Source organism: Danio rerio, chromosome 4 (assembly GCF_052040795.2).
Source record: "Danio rerio strain M-AB ecotype USA chromosome 4, GRCz13ab, whole genome shotgun sequence".
NCBI lineage: Eukaryota > Metazoa > Chordata > Actinopteri > Cypriniformes > Danionidae > Danio > Danio rerio.
Window position 1 is genome coordinate 53,703,925 of NC_141024.2, and position 27,292 is coordinate 53,731,216.

Sequence of the window (27,292 nt, forward strand, 5' to 3'; positions counted from 1 at the left end):
ATTGTCTTTTAAATGTTTCTAGGCAATCATTACAATGTCTACAACATGTAAACATTTATTAAACTTTGGGTAAGTTAAGTGTCACCAATATAGGTATGGTCAACAATGTATCAGTAGATGTGTAACAAATCTTCAACAGATGTTCAACAGAGTATCAGTAGATAAGCAACAAATCCTCAGCATTAAGGTTCTAGATGTTCAACAGTGTATCAGTAAATATGTACCAAATCTTCAACAAATGTTCAACAAAGTATCAGTAGATATGCAACAAATCCTCAACATTTATTAAACTTTTGATAAGTTACGTGCTACCAAATTAGGTTGTAGTGTATTACAGTGTATTAGTAGATATGCAACAAATCTTCAACAAGTTTTCAGTACATTTACCATCAAGATTTTTTTTTTGTTGTCAGTGTCTGCATGTAGTTGTTAATCAGTTTATGAATAGACCTTCAGTAAACATACAGATGCCTATAAGTAGCAACGCAACATAATTTAAAATGAACTTTAAACAAATATAAAGTTAGGGTTAGGTACAAATTTCATACATGTATTTGCTAACGTGTTCAACTAACTATTCGTTGCATTTAACCTAACTTTCAGTAGACAGTTAGTTTACTTTAAGTTACATTTATCTGCTCATCTGTTGTCACACTAGGACCATCAAAATGAAGTGAAAACCTAAGAAATGTGTTGAATGGCTGTAAGGAGCCAACATCACAGACAGCATGTTTACTATTCTGTAAATGTTCAGCAGATAGTCAACAGACAGGTAGTAGCAACACTGGTGCAAGTATTTGAAGACAGACACAACAGTACCACACATACAAAAACATGAAATAAATACCAGAGTCATTAGTTCCTTCATTGCTTTTAATGTATTGCTGTCAAAAATTTCAATAAATACAACTGAACATTAAATGGCTCTTGCTCGCTCTCTCTTTATATATATATATATATATATATATATATATATATATATATATATATATATATATATATATATATATATATACAACAATTCTGTCTGGTTCTCAAATCTGATTGGCTGATAGCCGTGATATATTTAAGTAATATCAGCACCCGTACAGCCTCTTTACCCTTTGTCAATTACTCCGCCCACATACAGCCAGCAGAAAGCAGACACTACAGATCTAAAGTTTAAAAGATGCTTGCTCAGCTGTTTAACTGTCAGCTTATGATTTGAATCCAATGCGGAAGAAAGTAGTTCCTCATACTAAAGGGTTTTTGAGACTCTCCATGTTTGATTTCATTTTTATATCCACAATTATGCCATCAAACTGTTGTATAAACGCAATATCACACTCGTAGCACTGCGATATGGCTGTATATCGGCACTAGTGGGGACACTAACGCACGCCTCCCACCAGTGCTGATATACAGCCATATCGCACTGCTACTCGTGTGATATTGCTCATATATATATATATATATATATATATATATATATATATATATATATATATATACATATATATATATATATATATATATATATATATATATATATATATATATATATATATATATATACACACACACACACACACACAGTTGAAATAAAGTCAGAATTATTAGCCCCCTTTTGATTTTTTTTCTTTTTTAAATATTTCCCAAATGATGTTTAACAGAGCAAGGAAATTTTCACAGTATGTCTGATAATATTTTTTCTTATGGAAAAAGTCTTATTTGTTTTATTTCGACTAGAATTAAAGCAGTTTTAATTTTTTTAAAATCATTTTTGGGACAAGATTGTTAGCCCCTTTAAGCTATTTTTTTCTGATTGTCTGCAGAACAAACCATTGATATACAATAACTTGCCTAAGTACCCTAACCTGCCTAGTTCACCTTATTAACCTAGTTAAGCCTTTAAATGTCACTTTAAGCTGTATAGAAGTGTCTTGAAAAATATCAAGTAAAATATTATTTACTGTCATCATGGCAAATAATAAATAAATCAGTTATTAGAAATAGGTTTTTAAAACTATTAGGCTTAGAAATGTGCTGAAACAATCTTCCCTCTATTAAACAGAAATTGGGGAAAAAATAAACGGGTGCTAATAATTCAGGGGGGCTAACAATTCTGACTTCAACTATATATATATATATATATATATATATATATATATATATATATATATATATATAAAGAGAGAGAGAGAGAGAGAGAGAGAGAGTTGAAGTCTGAATTATTAGGCCCCGTTTATTTTTTTCCACAATTTCTGTTTAATGGAGAGAAGATTTTATCAACACATTTCTTAACAAAATAGATTTAATAACTCTATTTATCTTTCCCATGATGACAGTACATAATATTTTACTAGATATTTTTCAAGACACTTCTATACAGCTTAAAGTGACATTTAAAAGCTGAACTAGGTTAATTAGGGTTACTTGGCAGGTTAGGGTAATTAGGCAAGTAATTGTGTAACGATGGTTCCCCTTCGGTTGGGGAACTTCAGTGCCATAAGTGGATGAAGTAGGATGAGAGTATTGAACGGGCCAATGAATGAAATTATAAGCACACCTGAAGCCAGCAGACGCCATCCTTTTCGCTTCAGATCCTTTCTGAGTGAGTCGATGAGGGTTCCTCTTGCTGATCAGCACTTCAGAGCGAACGAGTGTGTCTCCCGGTCCAGAGTGGGTCTTCGCGGTGGCAGACGGTCGAGCTGGGTTTCTCCCTTGCCTGCGGTTCTTTGGGTCCGGTCCTCCAGAGCGGTGCGTATTGTTGCAACTTTCCTAAAAGAGCAATACAGTCGTGCAGCACGTCCTTTTCAGGATGGCGCTCCGACTGTGCGTTTCTGGATGCGGGGGTTTCCTGGCTCCGGATGATGGACACGATCACTGCATTGCATGTTTGGGGGTCCAGCATGTTAATGCGGAGCTCGCGGGCGGTTCATATCGTCATTGCGATGCCATGACCGTTGCACAGCTAAGATCGTGGCTAACTTTTGCAAGAGAGCGAGCCACCCCAGTTGCCTTCTGTTCTAAAAAAGCACCGGGCGCTCGGGCAGATCTGAGGGTTTCAGCGGGAGATAATCCGCCGCCCACGGGCTCGCGGACCTCTCGCTCCTCACGGCGCTCCATCCAAGCTTCGGGTAGTGGGAGTGATCCGTCTAACCAGATGGTAGCTCTCACACTCGCTGACACCGGAGATCAGATGTCCTCCGCGGCATCGGAGGGTGGGCTTTCACTGTCCGACGAAGATCCGGACCCGCTCGCCCCCTCCGGGCAGGTGAGCGCTGTCAAATCGGATCCTGAAGCGGACATGTTAGCCGTGCTTTCCCGGGCTGCTTCGGCCGTGGGGTTGGAGATGGTTTATCCCCCAGCTCCGCAGCCGGACCGACTAGATGGGTGCTACGTAGAGGACCAGAAGGCCGAAGCCTTCGAAGCCTCTCGTCCCCTTCTTCCCGGAAGTGCACAGTAGGCTCACGCAGTCTTGGAGGGCACCTTTCTCTGCCCGTGCTGCGTGTGCCTCCGCCCTCACCGCCCTTGACGGCGGAGCTGCCAGGGGGTATGAGGCGATCCAGTCAGTGGAGCGCGCTATCGCGGTCAATCTTTGTCCGCGCGGCGCCTCTACAGGGCGGGGTTTGCCCCGCCTCCCGTCCAAAGCCTGTAGGTTGTCTGCCTCCCTCGGAGCCAGAGCTTATAAGGCTGCGGGCCAGGCTGCTTCTGCTTTGCACGCGATGGCCACCTACCAGCGCTACCAAGCGCAGGCGCTGGCCGAGCTGCACGAGGGCAGGTCCAACCCAAGCTTATTACATGAGCTGCGCACCGCGACCGACTATGCTCTTCGGACTACTAAGTCCGCCGCGTGTGCGCTGGGGAGGACGATGTCCACACTTGTGGTTCAGGAACGCCACCTCTGGCTAAACCTGGCCGATATGCGCGATGTTGACAAAGTTCGCTTTCTTGACTCGCCCATATCCCAGGCTGGCCTGTTCGGCGACACCGTCGGTGAATTCACCCAGGAATTCAAGGCGGTGAAAGAGCAGTCGGATGCGATGGGCCCGCCGAGCCATCCACCTCCACTGTTCCTCGCCGAGGGCGCCCGCCAACGAGTGCTGCCCCGCCCCCGCCTCCGGCCAAGCGGGCGCGGCGTACACCTCGAAAGCAGGCAGCCCCTCCTGCCCAGGGCGCCGTTAAGTCCGGTAAACGGACCGCGAAGCGTCCCTGAGACAGGCCATCCGGAGAAGAGGAAATTTGCTCTTTCCCTGCTGGAGGGCGGAGCCCCGATAACAACGGTACTTTTCAGTGCCACCAAAACATCAGTAAAAGAGCACTTTTTCCCTTCCCCGGATGTGACTGCACGAGTTCTGCCAGTCCTGGACGCGCTGCCTTCCGGCTCGCAGACTCTACGTGCTTCGCCAGTGGCTCACGAGCGCTGGGGGGACGGTCTCCCTTCCCTCAGCCCTCCAGCCCCCTCTCCGGAGTCAGGGTGCGGAGCCAGAGCGAATCGCTCTCCTCCAGCTCTTCCACGGGACCCTCCTGCTTCCCGGATCAGCACACCCACTCCGCGCTGCCCCACCGCATGTACGTCAGCGATTGTAGCGATGACTCCATTAGCGAGGGCTCTGCCTGCCTGGTTAGCGCGGGCCAGCCCCTCTCGGTGGCTCATACGCACAATCAGACTCGGTTACGCGATTCAGTTCGCGAAACGGCCCCCCAAGTTTACGGGCGTGTATTTCTCCAGGGTCAACCCCCTGTCCGCCCCTGTCTTGCGAGAGGAGATTGCTGCCCTCCTGGCGAAGGGTGCAATCGAGCCGGTTCCTCCAGCCGAGATGGAGAGTGGGTTTTACAGCCCATACTTCATCGTACCCAAAAAGAGCGGTGGGTCACGGCCAATCCTAGATCTGCACGTTTTGAACCACTGTCTGCACAGGCTGCCGTTCAGAATGCTCACGCAGAGGCGCATTCTCCAATGCGTTCGTCCTCAGGATTGGTTTGCAGCCATAGACCTGAAGGACGCGTATTTCCATGTCTCCATTCTTCCACGCCACCGCCAATTTCTGCGGTTTGCATTCGTGGGTCGAGCGTGGCAGTACAAGGTCCTCCCCTCGGGCTCTCTCTGTCTCCGCGGGTCTTCACCAAACTCGCGGAGGGTGCCCTAGCGCCCCTTCGGCTCGCGGGCATTCGCATACTCAATTATCTCGACGACTGGCTGATTTTAGCCCACTCGCGGGAGCAATTGATTATGCACAGGGACAAGGTGCTTCGGCATCTCCGCCTACTGGGGCTTCAGGTCAACCGAGAAAAGAGCAAACTCGCCCCCGTGCAGAGGATTTCTTTTCTCGGGATGGAGCTGGACTCGATCACCATGGTAGCGCACCTCTCCGAGGAACGCGCTCGCCTGTTGCTGAACTGTCTGAGGGAGCTTGACAGCAAACTAGTGGTCCCACTGAAGTTCTTTCAGAGTCTCCTGGGGCATATGGCATCCGCAGCCGCCGTCACGCCGCTCGGGTTGCTCCATATGAGACCACTTCAGCACTGGCTTCACGATCGGGTCCCCAGACGCGCATGGCACGCGGGCACACACCGGGTCTCGGTTACTGCGCTGTGTCGCCGCGCCCTCAGCCCTTGGAACGACCCCTCGTTCCTACAGGCCGGTGTGCCTCTAGGACAGGCGTCCAGCCATGTTGTCGTTTCAACAGACACTTCCAACACGGGTTGGGGGGCCGTGTGTCGCGGGCATGCGGCTGCTGGCCTGTGGAAGGGTGCCCAGCTGCATTGGCATATCAATCGCCTAGAGCTGTTGGCAGTGTTCCTCGCTCTCCACCGCTTTTTACCGGTGCTGGAGCGGCAACACGTGCTGGTCAGGATGGACAGTATGGCGGCGGCGGCATATATCAACCGCATGGGGGGTATGCGCTCTCGCCGCATGTCTCAGCTCGCCCGCCGTCTGCTCCTCTGGAGTCACCCGCGGCTGAAATCGCTGCGCGCCATTCACGTTCCAGGCACGCTCAATCGTGCAGCCGATGCGCTCTCACGACAGCTGTTACGCCCTGGAGAATGGAGACTCCACCCCGAGTCTGTTCAGCTGATATGGGCGCGATTCGGGGAAGACCACATTGATCTGTTTGCTTCCCCCGAGAACGCTCACTGCCAGTTGTTTTTTTCCCTGACCGAGGGCTCTCTCGTCACGGATGCACTGGCCCACAGCTGGCCTCGGGGCATGCGCAAGTATGCGTTTCCCCCAGTGAGCCTGCTCGCGCAGTTTCTGTGCAAGGTCAGGGAGGACGAGGAACAGGTTCTGCTAGTTGCGCCCCTTTGGCCCAACCGGACCTGGATATCAGAGCTCTCACTCCTCGCAACGGCCCTCCCCTGGCGGATCCCTTTGAGAGAGGACCTACTCTCTCAGGGACAGGGCACCATCTGGCACCCTCGCCCCGATCTTTGGAACCTCCACGTGTGGTCCCTAGACGCGAGGAAAACTTAGGTAACCTACCGACTGCGGTGGTTAATACCATCACTCAGGCTAGAGCCCCCTCCACGAGGTGCGCCTACGCCCTGAAGTGGAGTCTATTCACTGAATGGCGAATCAGTATCTCTAAGATTTCTGTCCCTGAAGACAGCTCTGCTGGTTGCGTTGGCCTCCATCAAGAGGGTCGGGGACCTGGAGGCATTTTCGGTCAGTGACTCGTGCCTGGAATTCGGGCCGGATTACTCTCACGTCATCCTGAGACCCCGCCCCGGTTATGTGCCCAAGGTTCCTACCACCCCCTTTAGAGATCAGGTAGTGAACCTGCAAGCGCTGCCCCCGGAGGAGGCAGACCCAGCCCTTTCTTTACTTTGTCCAGTTCGCGCTCTGCGCATTTATGTGGACCGTACTCAGAATTTTAGATCATCTAAGCAGCTCTTTGTCTGTTATGGCGGTCGGCAGCAGGGAAGTGTCGTATCGAAACAAAGATTATCCCACTGGATTGTGGATGCCATTTCACTCGCTTATTCGAGTCGAGGTCAGCCGTGTCCCCCGGGAGTACGTGCACACTCCACTCGGAGCGTTGCATCCTCTTGGGCACGTGCATGCGACGCCTCTCTAACAGACATCTGTAGAGCTGCGGGCTGGGCGACACCCAACACATTTGCAAGGTTTTACAATCTGCGAGTGGAGCCGGTTTCCTCAAGGGTATTAGGTAACCCTTTGGTGATTGAGGAGACAACTCGGTAGGGTGTTGAAACACGCTTGCTGCGCCATTCTCCCTAACACGGAGGTACGTGCGCCTTTTTATCTGTCAGTAAAGTTCCCCGTCAGGTGAGCCCTGCAGATTCCTCCGTGGCCCCCAGCACTGACTCAGCGGAGGAGTCACTTGCTGGCTATGAGTACTCCCCCTTTTTAGGGCTAGTCCATATGTAAATTCTGCCATCTATCCCCCCCTTGGGTAACGGATGGCCTCCGCAGCGTCCTCCCTATCGGGATTGCACGCTTCCCAACGTACTGTCGTATTTCCTAGAATTATCTAGATGCTCACGACTTCCCAAAAAATATATCTAAATCCGTAAAACTTCTGTTGAAGTAGGATAAATTAGGGCCAGGGACACGTTGGAGGACCGCGCCCCCCATGATGTGGGTGCGTCACGCTTGCTTGACTATCTCCTCATCGGGGGTGTTGGTAAGGTGCAGTCATTATGGCGCTTTCCATACTTCTCCCATCGTGGATTTCATCCACTTATGGCACTGAAGTTCCCCAACCGAAGGGGAACGTTCGAGGTTACAGAAGTAACCCTTCGTTCCCCGAGGAGGGGAACGGAAGTGCCATACTCTGTCGCCATAATGACTGTCCCTTAGCTGTTTGAAAGTCTCTTCAGCTTAAAAGGATGGCGTCTCCTGGCTTCAGGTGTGCTTATATGCTGAGATAATTGCAGATGCCGCACACCTGCGCAAGCTTACGCTGCCAATTAATTTCATTCATTGGCCCGTTCAATACTCTCCAGACAAGCGGCTTCTGATCCGAATCCTCCCATCGTGGATTTCATCCACTTATGGCACTTCCGTTCCCCTCCTCGGGGAACGAAGGGTTACTTCTGTAACCTCGAACGTTTGTTCTGTAGATGGTTTGTTCTGTAAAAAAAATATATAGCTTTAAGGGGCTAATAATTTTCACCTTAAAATGGATTTCAAAAATTCAAAACTGCTTTTATTCTAGCCAAAATAAAACAAATAAGACTTTCTCCAGAAGAAAAAAATATTATTAGACATACTGTGAATATTTCCTGAATCCGTTAAAACATCATTTTCAAACAAAATTCAAAGGGGGGCTAATAATTCTGACCTTAATTGTATACACACACACTGGTAGAGCTGACTGATGTCATGTATAAGCCTTCCAAGAATCCCTTGTTTGTGTTTCCTACCCAACCAATAAGTCCATTCTATATATATTAGATGGTTTTTCAGCGACTTTTCTGTCCGGTTTGCACACTGTTAAAAATTGTCCCGTTAAAAAACAGTAAAATTCTGGCAGCTGCAGTTGCCAGCAATGTACTGTTATTTTACAGTATGTTGCTGTAAAAATACATGGACTACATTGATTTACACAATACTCAAGTGAACTCATTTTGCTCACTGAAAGCAACTGCCTCAACTTGGTCAACTGCTGAATGAGTTTATGAAGTAATGTGCTATACATGCTTAGAAGCATACTTATAATGATAACTTATTTTAGTTAATTAGAAAAGTTCGGTTTAACTCTAATGTCTTATTTTTCACAACAGCACACATACATGTAAATCTGGAACTACCAGAGAGATTCTGACTGCATCAGCAACTAAACAGCCGCTATCTTTAAATAGAGAAACATGCAGAATAACATCAGCAGCTCATTGTTCATCTTTAACTCATACACTGGCTCTACTCTCCTCCACAACGGTGACAGACAGAAGAAATTAGCTTCAGGTTTTACAGTAAAATACTGTTTTTTCCTTGATTTAACGGTAATCTACTGGCAGCTGTGGTTGCCAGCAATCTACTGTTTTTTTACAGTCTATTTCCGTAGTGTAAATTAACAGTATATTACTGTTAAAATACATTTTACACTGTGTTTTTAACTCTCACACCTTTAACCCTTTAAACCCCAGAGCATATACTTCAGTTTTTATTGAAGTGTCCACACTACTGAGTGTTCAAGAAACATGGAGCAAAGCTGAAGTAAATTCATTAATTAACTGACTAATTAAATGATAATTGAGGATTAACAATGAACAAATGAAGAAATACTGAAGGGAAAAAACAAGAACAGAACATACAAAACTTTAGTCACAGCTTTATAATGAAATAACCTGAAGAACAACAAATGATTAAATCATTTAAATGATCAGCGGATGATTAAACAACTCTACAAACATCGTCACCAGCTACACTTATTACTTAATACATGTATTTTTGTATAACATCTACTAAAGTTCTTCTTGAGGGAAAGGTTAACATTTTACATCACCATCATGGAGAACAGAGTTTGCTTTAGTTGGGCTCTCAGCCCTGTCACTTTTAACATTTATATATCTTGGCTGCTGCAATTGTTAAGAACTTTGTTTAAAAAGCTGCTTTGTTGAGGCAAGTCAGCCAAAAACCTAAATAAGATCTGGTGATGTTCATGTTGCTATTAAATGGCAGAGTCTGTTCTCATTTAGTATAATAAAATTTACTGCTCCTATTCAATGTTTAATCTATTGTTTTACATTATATGTCTATATATGGCAATGATTTCTAGAAGTTTTTCAGAATGTCTTGGACAATAACACTGCTCTATGGTGTAAATCGCACTCAAAAAGACATCAATAATCAGCATATGAACCTCAGTAATGGTGACAACTAACAAAATTAACAGTTTAACTCACAAACAGGCAACTGAAAGTCTAAACATAAACAACAGCAGAATCAAACGCAAATAAAGAAAACTGTTAGACCATTATACAACATTTATTTGTACCGCAATGCATGCTGGGATATTTGTACCGTGCCACTCCCAGCATGCATTGCAGCATGAAACATTTGAGATGTTACCATTGTTGAGATACAAGGTCAGATTCATAAGGTCTGAGTGTGTAATTGTCATAACTGAACTGTTTTTGTATGTTATTTCTTAACTGTTAAGTAATTACGGAGATATCTTTTCTGTTTCCACTTCTCATTAATTAAATTAATACCTGCAACTAAGCATAAAATTTATTGCATGAGGCCCTTCTTCCAGATTTATAACAAAATTTTTATCAGAACTAATTTCAGACAAATAGATTTCTCTATTTATTAACTTTCCAACTTGATTGCTATAATACAAGCATTTTGTTAATTCTTTATTACAGTAATTGGAGAGTCTGAATTAATGAGTTCAAGGGTGAAGAGCCCAACTAAATCAGCCCCTCACTCTATTACGGTGACACAAAAAAACACATTAATTTCTGTTGGATCTCAATGGGAATAGTATGGAAGTCAAATCAGTCAGTAATAAGTGTGTCTGCTGTTGTTTGTGGAGTTGTTTAATGATCCTCTGCTGAGACTGAAGCTGTTTTATTTTACTTGATTTTATTTAATGCTGTAACTGACGTCACTGTTTGTGTTTCTTGTTTATTTTCTTCAGTAATTGTAATTATTAACAGCAGGTGTTCATCAGTGTCTGAATTCACTCATTAGTGTTCATTAAAACTGTCAGGTGAACTATATTAGTTAACTAGTGTATGAAATAGTGAACAAGGACACAAAGTGTGATTTCAAACACAGACTTCAAAACATCGAATCTGAACTCTGTTAGCTCACAGCTCTGCAGTTGGTTACTTTCTCGAAAACAAAAATGTTACCCAGAAAGCACTGTTTTTAACAGAATATTACTGTTTTAGTGAAAAAACATTATTTTACCGTAGAATCTGACCGTTTTTTAACAGCAATTTTTTACAGTGTGGTATTTTTACGTAAAATCAAAAAAAAAAAAAAGAAAAACAGCTAAACAGTTTTTGTGTCACCATTGTGGAGGATAATAGCGTCTCTGTTTAAGTCCAAGATGAACTGAGAATATTTGATGTCATGCTGCAGCTTCTTTTCTTAAAAGGTAACTGTGTAGTTACTAATGCAGTCAAAATCTGTTTGCTAGTTGCATTCACACATAAACACATTGTTTCATCTAAAGACTTTACTTTTTTGGCACTAAGCTATGATTTTGTAAAATGAACATTGTATTAGTTCATGAAATATGGTTATTTTTTGTAAATTTATACAGTTGTATAAAACTTCCATGTTTTTCACAGAAAGATTCTGGCAACCACAGCTGCTGGTATTTTTTCGGAAATTTAACAGATATTTTACACAATAAGAGTTTGCTAATTAACACTCTGTTGGTGTTGACAATGTTAACACTTTCAAAAGTGTTATTTTTAACACATAGTGGTTCCCATATACACTGTAAAAAATTGCTGTTAAAAAACGGTCAGATTCTACGGTAAAATAATGTTTTTTCACTAAAACAGTAATATTCTGTTAAAAACAGTGCTTTCTGGGTAACATTTTTGTTTTCGAGAAAGTAACCAACTGCAGAAAACTGTGAGCGAACAGAGTTCAGATTCGATGTTTTGAAGTCTGTGTTTGAAATCACGCTTTGTGTCCTTGTTTACTATTTCATACACTAGTTAACTAATATAGTTCACCTGACAGTTTTAATGAACACTAATGAGTGAATTCAGACACTGATGAACACCTGCTGTTAATAATCACAATTACTGAAGAAAATAAACAAGAAATACAAACAGTGACTTGAGTTACAGCATTAAATAAAATCAAATAAAATAAAACAGCTTCAGTCTCAGCAGAGGATCATTAAACAACTCCACAAACAACAGCAGACACACTTATTACTGACTGATTTGACTTCCATACTATTCTCATTGAGATCCAACAGAAATTAAGGTGTTTTTTGTGTCACCGTAATGGAGTGAGGGGCTGGTTTAGTTGGGCTCTTCACCCTCGATCTCATTTAAGAAGACTTTCCAACTGCTGTAATACAGAGTTTACAAAATGTTTGTATTATAGCAATAAAGTTGGGACGTCAATAAATAGAGAAATCTATTTGTCTGAAATTAGTTCTTATAAATGTTTTGGTATATAACTGGAAGAAGGGCCTCATGCAATAGATTTTATGCTTAGTTGCAGGTATTAATTTAATTAATGAGAAGTGGAAACAGAAAAGATATCTCCGTAATTACTTAACAGTTAAGAAATAACATACAAAAACAGTTCAGTTATGACACATACACACTCAGACCTCATGAATCTGACCTTGTATCTCAACAATGGTAACATCTCAAATGTTTCATGCTGCAATGCATGCTGGGAGTGGCACTGTACAAATATCCCAGCATGCATTGCGGTATGAATAAATGTTGTATAATGGTCTAACAGTTTTCTTTATTTGTGTTTGATTCTGCTGTTGTTTATGTTTAGACTTTCAGTTGCCTGTTTGTGAGTTAAACTGTTAATTTTGTTAGTTGTCACCATTATTGAGGTTCATATGCTGATTATTGATGTCTCTTTGAGTGCGATTTACACCATAGAGCAGTGTTATTGTCCAAGATATTCTTAAAAACTTCCAGAAATCATTGCCAAATATATACATATAATGTAAACAATAGATTTAACATTGAATAGGAGCAGTAAATTTTATTATTCGAAATGAGAACAGACTCTGCCATTTAATAGCAACATGAACATCACCAGATCTTATTTAGGTTTTTGGCTGGCTTTCCACAACAAAGGAGCTTTTCAAACAAAGTTCTTAACAATTGCAGCAGCCACGATATATAAAAATTAAATATGACAGGGCTAAGAGCCCAACTAAAGCAAACTCTGTTCTCCATGATGGTGACGTAAAACTTTCACTTTTTCTCAAGAAGAACTTTAGTAGATGTTATACAAAAATACATGTATTAAGTAATAAATGTAGCTGGTGATGATGTTTGTAGAGTTGTTTAATCATCCGCTGATCATTTAAATGATTTAATCATTTGTTGTTCTTCAGGTTATTTCATTATAAAGCTGTGACTAAAGTTTTGTATGTTCTGTTCTTGTTTTTTCCCTTCAGTATTTCTTCATTTGTTCATTGTTAATCCTCAATTATCATTTAATTCGTCAGTTAATTAATGAATTTACTTCAGCTTTGCTCCATGTTTCTTGAACACTCAGTAGTGTGGACACTTCAATAAAAACTGAAGTATATGCTCTGGGGTTTAAAGGGTTAAAGGTGTGAGAGGTAAAAACACAGTGTAAAAATGTATTTTAACAGTAATATACTGTTAATTTACACAACGGAAGTAGACTGTAAAAAAAACAGTAGATTGCTGGCAACCACAGCTGCCATTAGATTACTGTTAAATCAAGGAAAAACAGTATTTTACTGTAAAACCTGAAGCTAATTTTTTCTGTCTGTCACCGTTGTGGAGGAGAGTAGAGCCAGTGTATGAGTTAAAGATGAACAATGAACTGCTGATGTTATTCTGCATGTTTCTCTATTTAAAGATAGTGGCTGTTTAGTTGCTGATGCAGTCAGAATCTCTCTGGTGATTCCAGATTTACATGTATGTGTGCTGTTGTGAGAAATAAGACATTAGAGTTAAACCGAACTTTTCTAATTAACTAAAATAAGTTATCATTATAAGTATGCTTCTAAGCATGTATAGCACATTACTTCATAAACTCATTCAGCAGTTGACCAAGTTGAGGCAGTTGCTTTCAGTGAGCAAAATGAGTTCACTTGAGTATTGTGTAAATCAATGTAGTCCATGTATTTTTACAGCAACATACTGTAAAATAACAGTACATTGCTGGCAACTGCAGCTGCCAGTATTTTACTTTTTTTTAACGGGACAATTTTTAACAGTGTAAACTATGAGGGAGTGTTAATTTTAACTCTAAGGTAGTTAAATCTACTATCTAAAATTTGCTGTGCATGAACATTTCGTTCATTTTAAACGAATCTTCAATATGATTTGGGAACTACAAGTCCTCTCAGGGAGTGATTTGTTAATTCGCGCGTGCGTACATTTGTGCAGGTGGTATCGTTATTTCAAGTCTTCATCACATTTCGTGTCGTTCATCGTGGAAAGGCAGAAACCAATCATATGCGTTTACAGTCGAAAAAGATTTGATCCGTTCACCTCTCGAGTCCTCTATCGGGTCTGAGCCATTCGTTCCTCACGGGCCAATAATACGCGTTTAGAGCCGAAAAATTGGACAATTGGTCTGATTGGACATCCTGGGGGTCCAGCACAGTGGCCTAGCACCAGCCGCTTGGTTGAGGCCATTTGTACAAAGCTGTGTGCCGTTCACAAGTCCACTTCCAAGAAGGCTGGTGTTCGCACGCCCAGGTGGTCTAAAATACTGACCGATTACCACCACATCCGGGATCTGGTGCTTGGCAGTCGCAGGCTGATGGATGAAACAGTGATCCAGCTTTTTGAGCTAAACCAGAAGACGCTTATTCAGTGGTAAGCAAAGCACATTATTTTCTTTAAATTACCTGAATACTTCTAAATTAATATATATGAATAATACATATCATTTATAATCAGGTTTCAACGGAGGCAAAAGGATCAGGAAATGAGTGTACTCACTCAGGGACTGACTCCACTTGATCCAATTGCTGTGGCAGATACGCAGCTTCCTTTGCCGAGGGAAAAATTGGACGAGGCACCATCAACATCAGGCCCCAAACACCATTTGTCTTTCCTCCAAATAAAGAAGGACAGGTCGACCTGGTCGAAAGTCTGCTTCTGCAACCACCACAGTTTGCTCCTTCCTGCCGGATGCCACCACGGTGTGCTCCTTTCCACCGGCCCCCACGACGGAATGCCCCATCGCGCCAACCCCCACCACAGTCTGCCACATTGCACCGGCCCCTACCATGGTGTGCCTTGTCACACCGACCTTCACCACAGTGCGCCCCATCTCGCCAGCCTCCACCACAGTGTTCCCCATCATACCAGCCTCCACCACAGTGCGCCCTATTGCGCTGGCCCCCACCACAGTGCGCCCCATTGTGTCTGCCCCCACCACGGTGTGCTCCTTTCCACCCACCCCCAGCACGGTGTGCCCCATAGCACCACCCCCCATAGCACCAGGTGTTGTGCAGCCCATTTCAGGACCTGGATCATTGTTTGGCACACTTGTTTTTAACCCAGACATGAGTGTGTCAATGGTGATTCCATCATGTGCTGCACCAACATCCAGTGCAGTCCCAGCTTCACCTGCACCTGCTGTTCCTCCACCTGCTCCACCTGCACCTGCTGTTCCTCCACCTGCACCTGCTCCACCTGCACCTGCTGTTCCTCCACCTGCACCTGCTCGCAGACGGGAACAGGAGAAGGAAAGTGGAGTCCACAAAAGGAAGTATGTGCGTGCGGTTACTTTTAATGTTTGCAGCAAATGTGGGCAACCAAAGACTAAGGAGTTTGGCCATAGCCGATTTGGTAATGCCACATTTTGCCTGCAAATTTCAAATGGCAAATCCTTAGAGAACTGGTTGGCAGAACAGCGCCAGCAAAATAAAGGACAAACTCCAGCTCCAGAATAAAGGACAAATTGCTGTATATATTTTTGTAAATGTTACATGGGTACTCTCTCTCTCTCTCTCATTTTATTTAATTTTTGTGTGTTAATATTTAGCATTTTAAAGTGGCACTTATAGGCCCACTCTTATTTTGTCTTGTGTGTACTTATTTAATATTTGTGTGCATTTTATGTAAAAATATATTTATATTTCTTAAAAAAATAACATTTTATACATTGCTTAAATACTATATTTTATATATTATGTGCCCCCACTCTTGCGTTTTATTATTTATTTATATTATTGTTTAATATATTGTGTATATAAAAATAAATATATATATATAGAGAGTTGTTTTTATATAATGTGTATAATAAATAAATATATTTATATATAGTATTGTTTTAATATATTATATGTGCATAATAAATAAATATATATTGTATTGTTTTTATTTATTGTATATTATATAGTTTATATATTAAGATATGTTTTTATTTTGTTTTTTATATTTTTTAAATTGTTTTGCGATTTTAATATTTGTATTCATTTTAATAAACCATTTTGCATATTACTTGTTTTTGTGTGCATTCATTTAAAGTTATTACATAAAGAAATATAACATATATTAATATATACATATATATATATATATATATATATATATATATATATATATATATATATATATATATATATATATATATATATATATAGTATAGTATATATTTATATATTAATACATAAATATATATAATATACTTATATATACATAAACATGCATACATATGTTTAAGTGAAACATTTTCATTCATTTTTAATTAACGTAATATGCTTTTTAAGAACAATATCCACATAATAATAGTAATATCAATATAATTGCCTGTGTTACGTCAATAAAATTTCAATAAGAGCGCAGCTGATTGGCTTCGCTGAAACCGACACTGATTGGATATTGTGTTACACAGATTGTGTGTTCGAATCCAGCACGCAAAAAATTACATTTAGAATGACATGCAATATGCAACCAAAATACCACATTATGCACAGTCACAAAGCCACGAACACTACTGCAAGCGAAATTTGTCGCATTTTTCCATTTTTTTGCGGCTTGTTCGCTTGCGAGTGAGCGAGATGATTGGACCCCTTCCTATGCTAAGCGAGCGCTCTACCATTTGAGCTAATTCCCCTTGGAAAAATTAAAATCGGTAGTTTTTGGTGTGGTCAAAAAAAAAAAAATAAAAGATCACATCTGCTCTGTGGTGGCCTCTTTGCCCTGCCCGCCGTTTAGTCGTCAAATTGCCTGGAATAGAGCGCTTTTCTTTTGAAGGCCCTACCTATTCCTGCTCCAGTAAACGTGTTAGGAGCCCTGCATGCCGAATGACTCAGAATGACTCAGTTACTCAGAAATCAATGCACATTGGCACCACCTTGGATTGACATTCTGCTACTTTCCTGCAAGGCTGTTTTTTTTTTTATTCATTCCCTACAGCTCTGACAGCACCACACAACAAGCTTGAGGTTCCATGGTGTAATGGTGACCACTCTGGACTCTGAATCCAGCAATCTGAGTTCAAATTTCAGTGGGACCTCTTATTTTGCCAGCACCGCACAAAAAAAGCTGGAATAGAATGTTAATCTCTTGAAGGCCAGGGAATGACAGTTACTCTGGGCTTTCTAGTGCTTTAGGCAGGAAGTGGCCGGTTAGATCAGCTGGTTAGACTATGGTGCTAATAACGGCAAGGTTGTGGATTCCATCCCTGTACTGGCCGAGCTCTTACTCTCTTAGGCCTCAGATGCATTTAAGGGCTCTGCTCGGTCTTACACACGTCTATGCTGCAGAAAAACAATGAAATGGCAGCTGAAATAGCTCAGTTGGGAGAGTGTTAGACTGAAGATCTAAAGGACCCTGGTTAGATCCAGGCTTTGGTAAAGTAGTGTTGTTTTTCTGTTTTGGGCACAAGAGTTAGGTGACCGAAAGTCACCCAAAAAGCCTAGCTGCTGCACCCTTAAGTCCAACTGCTTCCACTTGACCAAAAAGCTATCTTACTTCCAAATGGTCACGTCGCTTCTGGTGATGATTGAATCAAGAGAGTTTCACTTTAAACCTTTTCGCTTTAAAAAGGCATGAAAACAGAGGTGGAGAATGCAGGCATTTTCCCGCTAGCTCTCGCATCCAAAGCGAGCGCTTTACCATTTGAGCTAATTCCCCTCAGAACAATCAAAAAATTGGCGATTTTCGACGTGGTCAAATTAGAAAAAAAAGAAAATTTGCTCTGTGGTGGCCTCTTTGCCCTACCTGCCGTTTAGTCGTCAAATTGCCTGGAATAGTGCGCTTTTCTTTTAAAGGCCCTACCTGGTCCTGCTCCAGTAAACGTGTGATGAGCCCTGCATACCGAATGACGAGTTACTCAGAAATCAATGCGCATTGGCACTGCCTTGTATTGACATTTTGCTACCTTCTGGCAAGGCCGTTTTTTTTTTTTTTTTTTACATTTTTTTTTTTTAGCCCAGGCAGCACCAACCAGAAGACTTGAGGTTCCATGATGTAATGGTTAGCACTCTGGACTTTGAATCCAGCGATCCGAGTTCAAATCTCGGTGGGACCTTGTTTTTTTACCAGCACCGCACAAAAAAAAGCTGGAGTAGCATTCTTATCTCTTGAAGGCCGGAAAATGACAGTTACTCTCAGATTTTTAGCAATTATGGTGGCAAGTGGCCGGTTAGCTCAGCTGGTTAGAGCGTGGTGTTAATAACGCCAGGGGCGCGGGTCCAATCCCAGTAATGGCCAAACTTTTACCCTTTAAGGCCTCAGAAGCATTTCAGGATTCTGCTTAGTCTCACAGACATGAATGCTACAGGATACTTGTGAAAGGGCAGACGAAATAGCTCTGTTGGGAGAGCATTAGACTTAAGATTTATAGGTCCCTGGTCCGATCCTGGGTTTCAGCAAAACTGTGCTGTTGTTCTATTTTGTGCACAAGCGTTGGGTGACTGAAAGTCACCCAAAAAGCCTAGCTGCTTCACCCCTTAAGTCCACCTGCTTCCACTTTTTTACCAGCACCGCACAAAAAAAGCTGGAATAGCATTCTTATCTCTTGAAGGCCGGAGAATGACATTTATACTGAGCTTTTTAGCAAACATGGCAGAAAGTGGCTGGTTAGCTCAGCTGGTTAGAGCGTGGTGCTAATAATGCCAAGGTCGCGGGTTCGAACTTCGTACTGGATAAACTTTTACCCTTTAAGGCCTCAGAGGCATTTCAGGATTCTGCTTAGTCTAAGAGACATGTATGATACTTTGAAATAGCAGCTGAAATAGTTCAGTTGGGAAAGCGTTAGACTGAAGATCTAAAGGTCCCTGGTTCGATCCCGGGTTTCGGCAAAACAGTGCTGTTGTTCTATTTTGTGCACAAGGGGCAGGTGACTGAGTCACCCAAAAAGCCTAGCTGCTTCACCCTTAAGTCCACCTGCTTCCACTTGACCAAAACGCTATCTTCCTCCCAGATAGTCACATTGCTTCTGGCGATGATTCCAATGGCCTGATCGACAGCACTCTATAATGCTATGTATTTAGCGCTTTGATGTACCACTGCGGACACGCTGCTGAATAAAAGAAAACTGTGACTTGATAGGGCTTCTGAAGGCTTGCAATGATATGTACTACAAACCGTAGTTGACAACGGCAAAGAAAAAAAAATGGCTACAACCGGCAAAGCTGACGTAAGTAGTTTCGCTTTAAACCCTCAAGGTGCCACCAGCTTTGCAAAAAAAGCCAATGTAAAAAGGCATGAAAACAGAGGTGGAGAATGCAGGCATTGTTTCCGCTACCTCTAGCATGTAAAGCGAGTGCTTAACCATTTGAGCTAATTCCCCTCAGAGCAATCAAAAATTGGCGATTTTCGACGTCGTCAAATTAGAAAAAAAAGATCACATTTGCTCTGTGGTGGCCTCTTTGCCCTGCCTGCCGTGTAGTCGTCAAAATGCCTGGAATAGTGCGCTTTTCTTTTGAAGGCCCTAACTGGTCCTGCTCCAGTAAACGTGTGAGGAGCCCTGCATGCCAAATGACGAGTTACTCAGAAATCAATGCACATTGGCACTGCCTTGTATTGACATTCTGCTACTTTCTGGCAAGGCCGTTTTTTTTTTTTTTTTTTTTTTTACATTTTTTTCTCTTTAGCCCGGGCAGCACCAACCAGAAGGCTTGAGGTTCCATGGTGTAATGGTTAGCACTCTGGACTCTGAATCCAGCGATTTGAGTTCAAATCTTGGTGGGACCTTGTTTTTTTACCAGCACCGCACAAAAAAAGCTGGAATAGCATTCTTATCTCTTGAAGGCCGGAAAATGACAGTTACTCTGAGCTTTTTAGGAAACATGGCAGAAAGTGGCCGGTTAGCTCAGCTGGTTAGAGCGTGGTGCTAATAACGCCAAGGTCGCGGGTTCGATCCCCGTACTGGCCAAGCTTTTACCCTTTAAGGCCTCAGAGGCATTTCAGGATTCTGCTTAGTCTCACAGACATGAATGCTGCAGGATACTTGTGAAAGGGCAGACGAAATAGCTCTGTTGGGCGAGCATTAGACTTAAGATTTAAAGGTCCCTGCTCCGATTCTGGGTTTCAGCAAAACAGTGCTGTTGTTCTATTTTGTGCACAAGGGTCAGGTGACTGAAAGTCACCCAAAAAGCCTAGCTGCTTCACCCTTAAGTCCACCTGCTTCCACTTGACCAAAACGCTATCTTCCTCCCAGATAGTCACATTGCTTCTGGCGATGATTCCAATGGCCTGATCGACAGCACTCTATAATGCTATGTATTTAGCGCTTTGATGTCCCACTGCGGACACGCTGCTGAATAAAAGAAAAATGTGACTTGATAGGGCTTCTGAAGGCTTGCAATGATATGTACTACATGGAAACCGGCAAAGCTGACGTAAGTAGTTTCGCTTTAAACCCTCAAGGTGCCACCAGCTTTGCAAAAAAAGCCAATGTAAAAAGGCATGAAAACAGAGGTGGAGAATGCAGGCATTGTTCCCGCTACCTCTAGCATGTAAAGCGAGCGCTTAACCATTTGAGCTAATTCCCCTCAGAGCAATCAAAAATTGGCGATTTTCGACGTGGTCAAATTAGAAAAAAAAGATCACATTTGCTCTGTGGTGGCCTCTTTGCCCTGCCTGCCGTTTAGTCGTCAAAATGCCTGGAATAGTGCGCTTTTCTTTTGAAGGCCCTACCTGGTCCTGCTCCAGTAAACGTGTGAGGAGCCCTGCATGCCGAATGACGAGTTACTCAGAAATCAATGCACATTGGCACTGCCTTGTATTGACATTTTGCTACCTTCTGGCAAGGCCGTTTATTATTTGTTTTTTTTTACATTTTCTTTTTAGCCCGGGCAGCACCAATCAGAAGACTTGAGGTTCCATGGTGTAATGGTTAGCACTCTGGACTTTGAATCCAGTGATCTGAGTTCAAATCTCGGTGGGACCTTGTTTTTTTTACCAGCACCGCACAAAAAAAGCTGGAATAGCATTCTTATCTCTTGAAGGCCGGAAAATGACAGTTACTCTGAGCTTTTTAGAAAACATGGCAAAAAGTGGCCGGTAAGCTCAGCTGGTTAGAGCGTGGTGCTAATAACGCCAAGGTCGCGGGTTTGATCCCTGTACTGCCCAAGCTTTTACCCTTTAAGACCTCAGAGGCATTTCAGGATTCTGCTTAGTCTCACAGACATGAATGCTGCAGGATACATGTGAAAGGGCAGACGAAATAGCTCTGTTGGGCGAGCATTAGACTTAAGATTTAAAGGTCCCTTGTCCGATCCTGGGTTTCAGCAAAACAGTGCTGTTGTTCTATTTTGTGCACAAGGGTCAGGTGACTGAAAGTCACCCAAAAAGCCTAGCTGCTTCACCCTTAAGTCCACCTGCTTCCACTTGACCAAAACGCTATCTTCCTCCCAGATAGTCACATTATTTCATGTTACGCACCGTCTAGGGATGGTGCACAACATGAAAGACAAGACAACAAAATGAATTCAAAGATTTATTGGGGTTTGAATTCGGGAGCTGACAAGGCCAAAATAACAAACAAAAATTCCTTTATATTAAATCTCTAACTTACCTGATCAAAAATAAAAGAAAAGAAAGTACAATTCACTTCCCTAACTACCTAACTCAAAAACAGAGGCCAAAAGGTTTTACAAAGAAAATGGCATCAAACTCCTTACTATCCCAATATATACACTATTTACAATCTATTTACAAAAACAGGCAACCATATTTGAAGGACAATCCAAAATCAATGTCAGCAGGCAACAAAGGTCAAACAAGCCGGTGGAACAAAGTATCATGAACAAAGCAAACACTAAAACAAACAGTACTCACAATTCTCAATATAAACTCAGAAGTCAAACAAAACAAACAGTACTCACAAATCTCAATATTCTCTCAGAAGTCAAACAAAGCAAACAGTACTCACAAATCTCAATATTCTCAGTCCTAACACATCCAAAAACTCTGCACTATACCACAATCAAACATTTCAACAAACACAAGCAAGTGACCAAAAACAAGATGGCTGCCAAGGAAGTGGTGTCATGGCTTTTTAAAACACTGTAGGCCAATCAGGATCAAGCAAGCTGGAAGTGGCCAATTAGATGTGTTCTAAGCAAACAGGAACAAGAAAAAAACAGATGAGACAAGACAAACATAGGATTGTAACATTCTGGCGATGATTCCAATGGCCTGATCGACAGCACTCTATAATGCTATGTATTTAGCGCTTTGATGTCCCACTGCGGACACGCTGCTGAATAAAAGAAAACTGTGACTTGATAGGGCTTCTGAAGGCTTGCAATGATATGTACGACACGGAAACCGGCAAAGCTGACGAAAGTTGTTTCGCTTTAAACCCTCAAGGTGCCACCAGCTTTGCAAAAAAAGCCAATGTAAAAAGGCATTAAAAACCGAGGTGGAGAATGCAGACATTGTTCCCGCTACCTCTAGCATGTAAAGCGAGCGCTTAACCATTTGAGCTAATTCTACTCAGAGCAATCAAAAATTGGCAATTTTCGATGTGGTCAAAATAGAAAAAAAAGATCAAATTTGCTCTTTGCCTGCCTTTTTTTTTTTTTTTTTTACATTTTTATCTCTTTAGCCCGGGCAGCACCAATCAGAAGACTTGAGGTTCCATGGTGTAATGGTTAGCACTCTGGACTCTGAATTCAACGATCCGAGTTCAAATCTCGGCGGGACCTTGTTTTTTTTTTTACCAGCACCGCACAAGAGCCTTTTTATGCATGTGCAAAGTAACTGAGTAGAAATCATAGTAAATTTTGCTTCCCCCCACTGTCTTAGATGAAACTGTGTTTGGAAGTATCATATCCAGAGGTTTTTTCTTTTAGTGTTAGGACTAAGTTGGCCAGAGCACCTGTCTTGGGACAAGCAGGTGCTAGATTCAAATCCAAACTGCACCTTCCCCTCAGATTATGGCAGAGTGGCTTTCTGATCTGAAACTCTTTCAATGGCCAATAGCATATGTTTGTCCTGATTTCCATTTTCCGAGCTGACTCTGGGTTTGGATGTAATGAATCTGAAGGTTCCAAAAAAACACTTAACACATGATTTAGGATAGAATAAATAAAAATAAATTCATGCACTTTTTGCTTTGATCTTGAACAGAGGCCAGGTTACCGGTCAGGTTTGAGACATGATCATCCAGACTCTTAAAGACCGCGTCTGTCTTGTCAGCATTTTCTGCATCCTGACATGCTGGTTTTTGTTGTGTATTATTTTTTCTTCTTCGATTTTTGTTATCGGGCAAATGTCTCTTACTGCGAATTTCCGTGGCGCTGTGGCTTAGCTGGTCAAAGCGCCTGTCTTGTAAACAGGAGATCCTGGGCTCAAATCCCAGCAGCGCCTTAGTCCAGGTGGTGCGTGTGCTTGTTTTATGGAGCTCACCGGAATGAATTATAAAATTGTATAGCTTTGAGGCGTAATGAATAGTGCGACAAATAGAGTTAAACAACCTCTTTGCTTGCCATTTTAAAACTTGCTGTCTTTTTTTAGTCTCTGTGTGCAAAAACGTCTTGCCTCCTATTCAGCGTTGGCGCTGTGGCTTAGTTGGTCAAAGTTTTGTCTAGTAAACAGAAGATTCTGGGTTCAAATCCCAGCAGTGCCTAATGTCCAGGTTTCATGTTTGCTTTTTGTTAAGAGTAACGAGTGTTTACGCAGCGGGATGTTTAGCAGTCGGTTTCTTAACAAAATTCAAATCCTTAAGAACGCCGCTCGTTCAAGAGGGCTTTGGACCATGGCTTTATATAGCATAGTGTGGTAATGCCCAACCAATTGGACTTTAATATTTCAAGTCCAGACATTCCCACATGCAGCGCTACCGTTGTTAGTTTTTTTTTTTTTTTTTGGAATTAAACAATAAGCCCCTGTCAAGGTCGTTTGGTGCTTTGGCTTAGTTGGTCAAAGTGCCTGTCTATTAAACAGGAGATTCTGGCTTCGAATCCCAGCAGTGCCTTGTCCGCAGTTGGCTGTTCTTTCATGGGCCAGAGAGTACTAAAAAGTGCTTTCTGTGCAACAGTGCTAGATGAAGCAGAGCACTCAGGCTCTGTGGCGCAATGGATAGCGCATTGGACTTCTAGACTGTGAGCTGAGCCATTCAAAGGTTGAGGGATCGAGTCCCACCAGAGTTGCAAGCTTTGCTCTTTTTCTTCACTCACTTAAGGTGTGGTGCGTTTCTAACATTTTAGGCATCTGTCCATGCCGTTTTGCTTCTTTCTGTCATTGCGCAGTGCAGGCTCAGATACTAGGGGTACTCTACAATAAAGCCGATGACTTAATTGAGCTGTTTTAAATAAGGGAGATTAGAAAACGGTGTAGGGCCTAGTGGGCTTGAGGAATGACTCAAAGGCAAGCTGTGGTTTTGGGGAAAAGTAACTGCCACCTATTGTTGAGATCACCCCTTTTGGATTTGTCGTAGAAGAGCCTTTTTATGCATGTGCAAAGTAACTGAGTAGAAAGCATAGTAAATTTTGCTTCCCCCCCACTGTCTTAGATGAAACTGTGTTTGGAAGTATCATATCCAGAGGTTTTTTCTTTTAGTGTTAAGACTAAGTTGGCCAGAGCACCTGTCTTGGGAACAGCAGGTGCTAGGTACAAATCCAAACTGCACCTTTCCCTCAGATTATGGCAGAGTGGCTTTCTGATCTGAAACTCTTCCAATGGCCGATAGCATATGTTTGTCCTGATTTCCATTTTCCGAGCTGACTCTGGGTTTGGATGTAATGAAACTGGAGGTTCCAAAAAACACTTTACACATGATTAAGGATAGATTAAATAAAAATAAATTCACACATTTTTTGCTTTGATCTTGAACAGAGGCCAGGTTACCGGTCAGGTTTGAGACATGATCATCCAGACTCTAAAAGACCACGTCCGTCTTGTCAGCATTTTCTGCATCCTGACATGCTGGTTTTTGTTGTGTATTATTTTTTCTTCTTCGATTTTTGTTATCGGGCAAATGTCTCTAACTATGAATTTTTGTGGCGCTGTGGCTTAGCTGGTCAAAGCACCTGTCTTGTAAACGGGAGATCATGGGCTCAAATCTCAGCAGCGCCTTAGTGCAGGAGGTGCGTGTGCTTGTTTTATAGAGCTTACCGGAATGAATTATAAAATTGTATAGCTTTGAGGCGTAATGAATAGTGCGACAAATAGAGTTAAACAATTTCTTTGCTTGCCATTTTTAGACTCGCTGTGTATTTTTAGTCTATGTGTGCAAAAACGTCTTGCCTTCTTTTCAGCTGTGGTTTAGTTGGTCAAAGCGTCTGTCTTGTTAACAGGAGATCCTGGGTTCAAATCCCAGCAGTGCCTAATGTACAGGTGCCAGGGTGGCTTTTTGTTAAGAGTGCATGCAGCGCTACAGTTGTTAGTTATTTTTTCTTTTTTTGATTAAAAAAATTAGCCCTTGTCAAGGTCGTTTGGCACTGTAGCTTAGTTGGTCAAAGTGCCTGTCTTGTAAACAGGAGACCCTGGAATCAAGTTCCAGCAAAAGTGCAAAAGTGACTATCAGCTATTGTTGAGATCAAGCCTTTTGGATTTGTTGTACAAGAGCCTCTTTATGCACACACATACATACACACACACACACACACACACACACACACACACACACACACACACACACACACACGTGATATGGCTGAAAAAAATGTATACAGGGATTTTGACAAATTATTGACTATTATGAGATTTTAAATACAGTATGTCGAGACCAGTTGTAATTTCCATATGTTGCCATATATCATGCCATATATCAGCTTTCTATATGGGGAATTGCAGTGAGAAAAAAATGACAGTAAACCTACATTATGATGGAATGAGAATTAGCCACTAAATCAAAAAGTTACGAATTGCCATGAGATTGCGTTGGAATAAACTTAGTTTAGTGTATCCACTGTCTGTACTGTTCCCTCTACACTTATGTATAAACCATTATGAAACCTGTATCATATATTTTAAACAAAATTGACTGTAAAAGATTGTTTATTGTAACGATGTGCATCTTGTGTGCTGGTGATCTAAAGTTTGTTCCTGTAGTATTTATATGACAACAGGATTATGTGAACCAATGATCCTTCAAATGCAAGACTTCTTAAAGCAAATGAATGCAGCATGCAGAGTATTGAACACTGGAGAGTCTGTGTTTAAAGTAGTGAATGTTTCGAGTTTTGAAAATTGATAACAGGGTTCTGAAATTTGTGGCAAAACAAATGAAAAAAAAACTGTAATCTGGGGTTTCCACAGTGGAATGAACCGCCAACTTATCCAGCGTATGTTTTACACAGCAGATGCCCTTCCAACCACAACCCATCACTGGGAAACACACACACTTATTCAGAGACTCATACACTACAGTCAATTTTATCATACTCAATTCACCTATACTTCTTGCTGTGAGATAAGGTGCAACCCACTATGCCATGGCATCACCCATTAGCAGGGCTCGAAATTAACCTTTTTGCTTGGTAGCACTGGTGCTCATAACTTTAATAATGTAGGCGCATCAGCAAAAATGTAGTCGCACCCACCAATCATAAGCATCATTACTACAAGTTTTATACAAACATATTAATTGTAGTTGAAATCAACAGTATAAATGCAAGTGTGTGGAAAATATGCCTCGTCCCGTTATCTCAAGAAAATACATTTTTATAACATAACTGAGCAAGGGCGTGGGGACTGGGGACGAGTCACCCCCGCCAAGAATGAATATTGTTTATATATATATATATATATATATATATATATATATATATATATATATATATATATATATATATATATATATATATATATATATTGCTATTTATTATTTAACTGCTATTAAAATGTATAATTAACTAATCCTCTCTTCTTACAATTTATTAAGTTAAATTAAATGGTCATGCGGTTAGCCAAGGGGGGTCAAGTGGTTTGAAAGACCAACAGTTGGATTATTATTATTATTATGTTTGAATTTATCTCATTATTCAAATGGATAAATTCTCACTGAGGAAGGTTGAATGTGCCGGCCAGTTTGTTATTTGCCTATAGGCTTCAGTTTTTAATTTAAATCAAGTTTTAACAAATTTCCCAAAGAAAATTATGATAAAAAATTGTATTTTAAAAATAAGTATATTTACATATTTGAAGAGTTTAGATGCAAAAACCACTGAATGCCATTTAATATTTTCTTCTAAAATAAGCATTTTTCTCCAAC

The 27,292-nt window shown here is 41.8% G+C and overlaps 1 long non-coding RNA gene and 5 other non-coding genes across 6 annotated transcripts; all 6 read left to right on the forward strand.

Moving 5' to 3' along the window:
* Positions 1-16,536: 16,536 nt before the first annotated feature.
* Positions 16,537-25,983, forward strand: LOC148682161 (uncharacterized). Its single transcript, XR_015942944.1, has 2 exons — positions 16,537-18,964; positions 21,401-25,983. It is a non-coding gene; the product is annotated as an uncharacterized LOC148682161 (long non-coding RNA).
* On the forward strand, positions 18,083-18,154 carry trnaq-uug (transfer RNA glutamine (anticodon UUG)). The gene has a single exon. It is a non-coding gene; the product is annotated as a tRNA-Gln (tRNA).
* On the forward strand, positions 18,854-18,926 carry trnaf-gaa (transfer RNA phenylalanine (anticodon GAA)). Its single transcript has one exon. It is a non-coding gene; the product is annotated as a tRNA-Phe (tRNA).
* On the forward strand, positions 19,929-20,002 carry trnai-aau (transfer RNA isoleucine (anticodon AAU)). Its single transcript has one exon. It is a non-coding gene; the product is annotated as a tRNA-Ile (tRNA).
* Positions 20,948-21,019, forward strand: trnaq-uug (transfer RNA glutamine (anticodon UUG)). The gene has a single exon. It is a non-coding gene; the product is annotated as a tRNA-Gln (tRNA).
* Positions 23,372-23,445, forward strand: trnat-ugu (transfer RNA threonine (anticodon UGU)). The gene has a single exon. It is a non-coding gene; the product is annotated as a tRNA-Thr (tRNA).
* Positions 25,984-27,292: the final 1,309 nt, after the last annotated feature.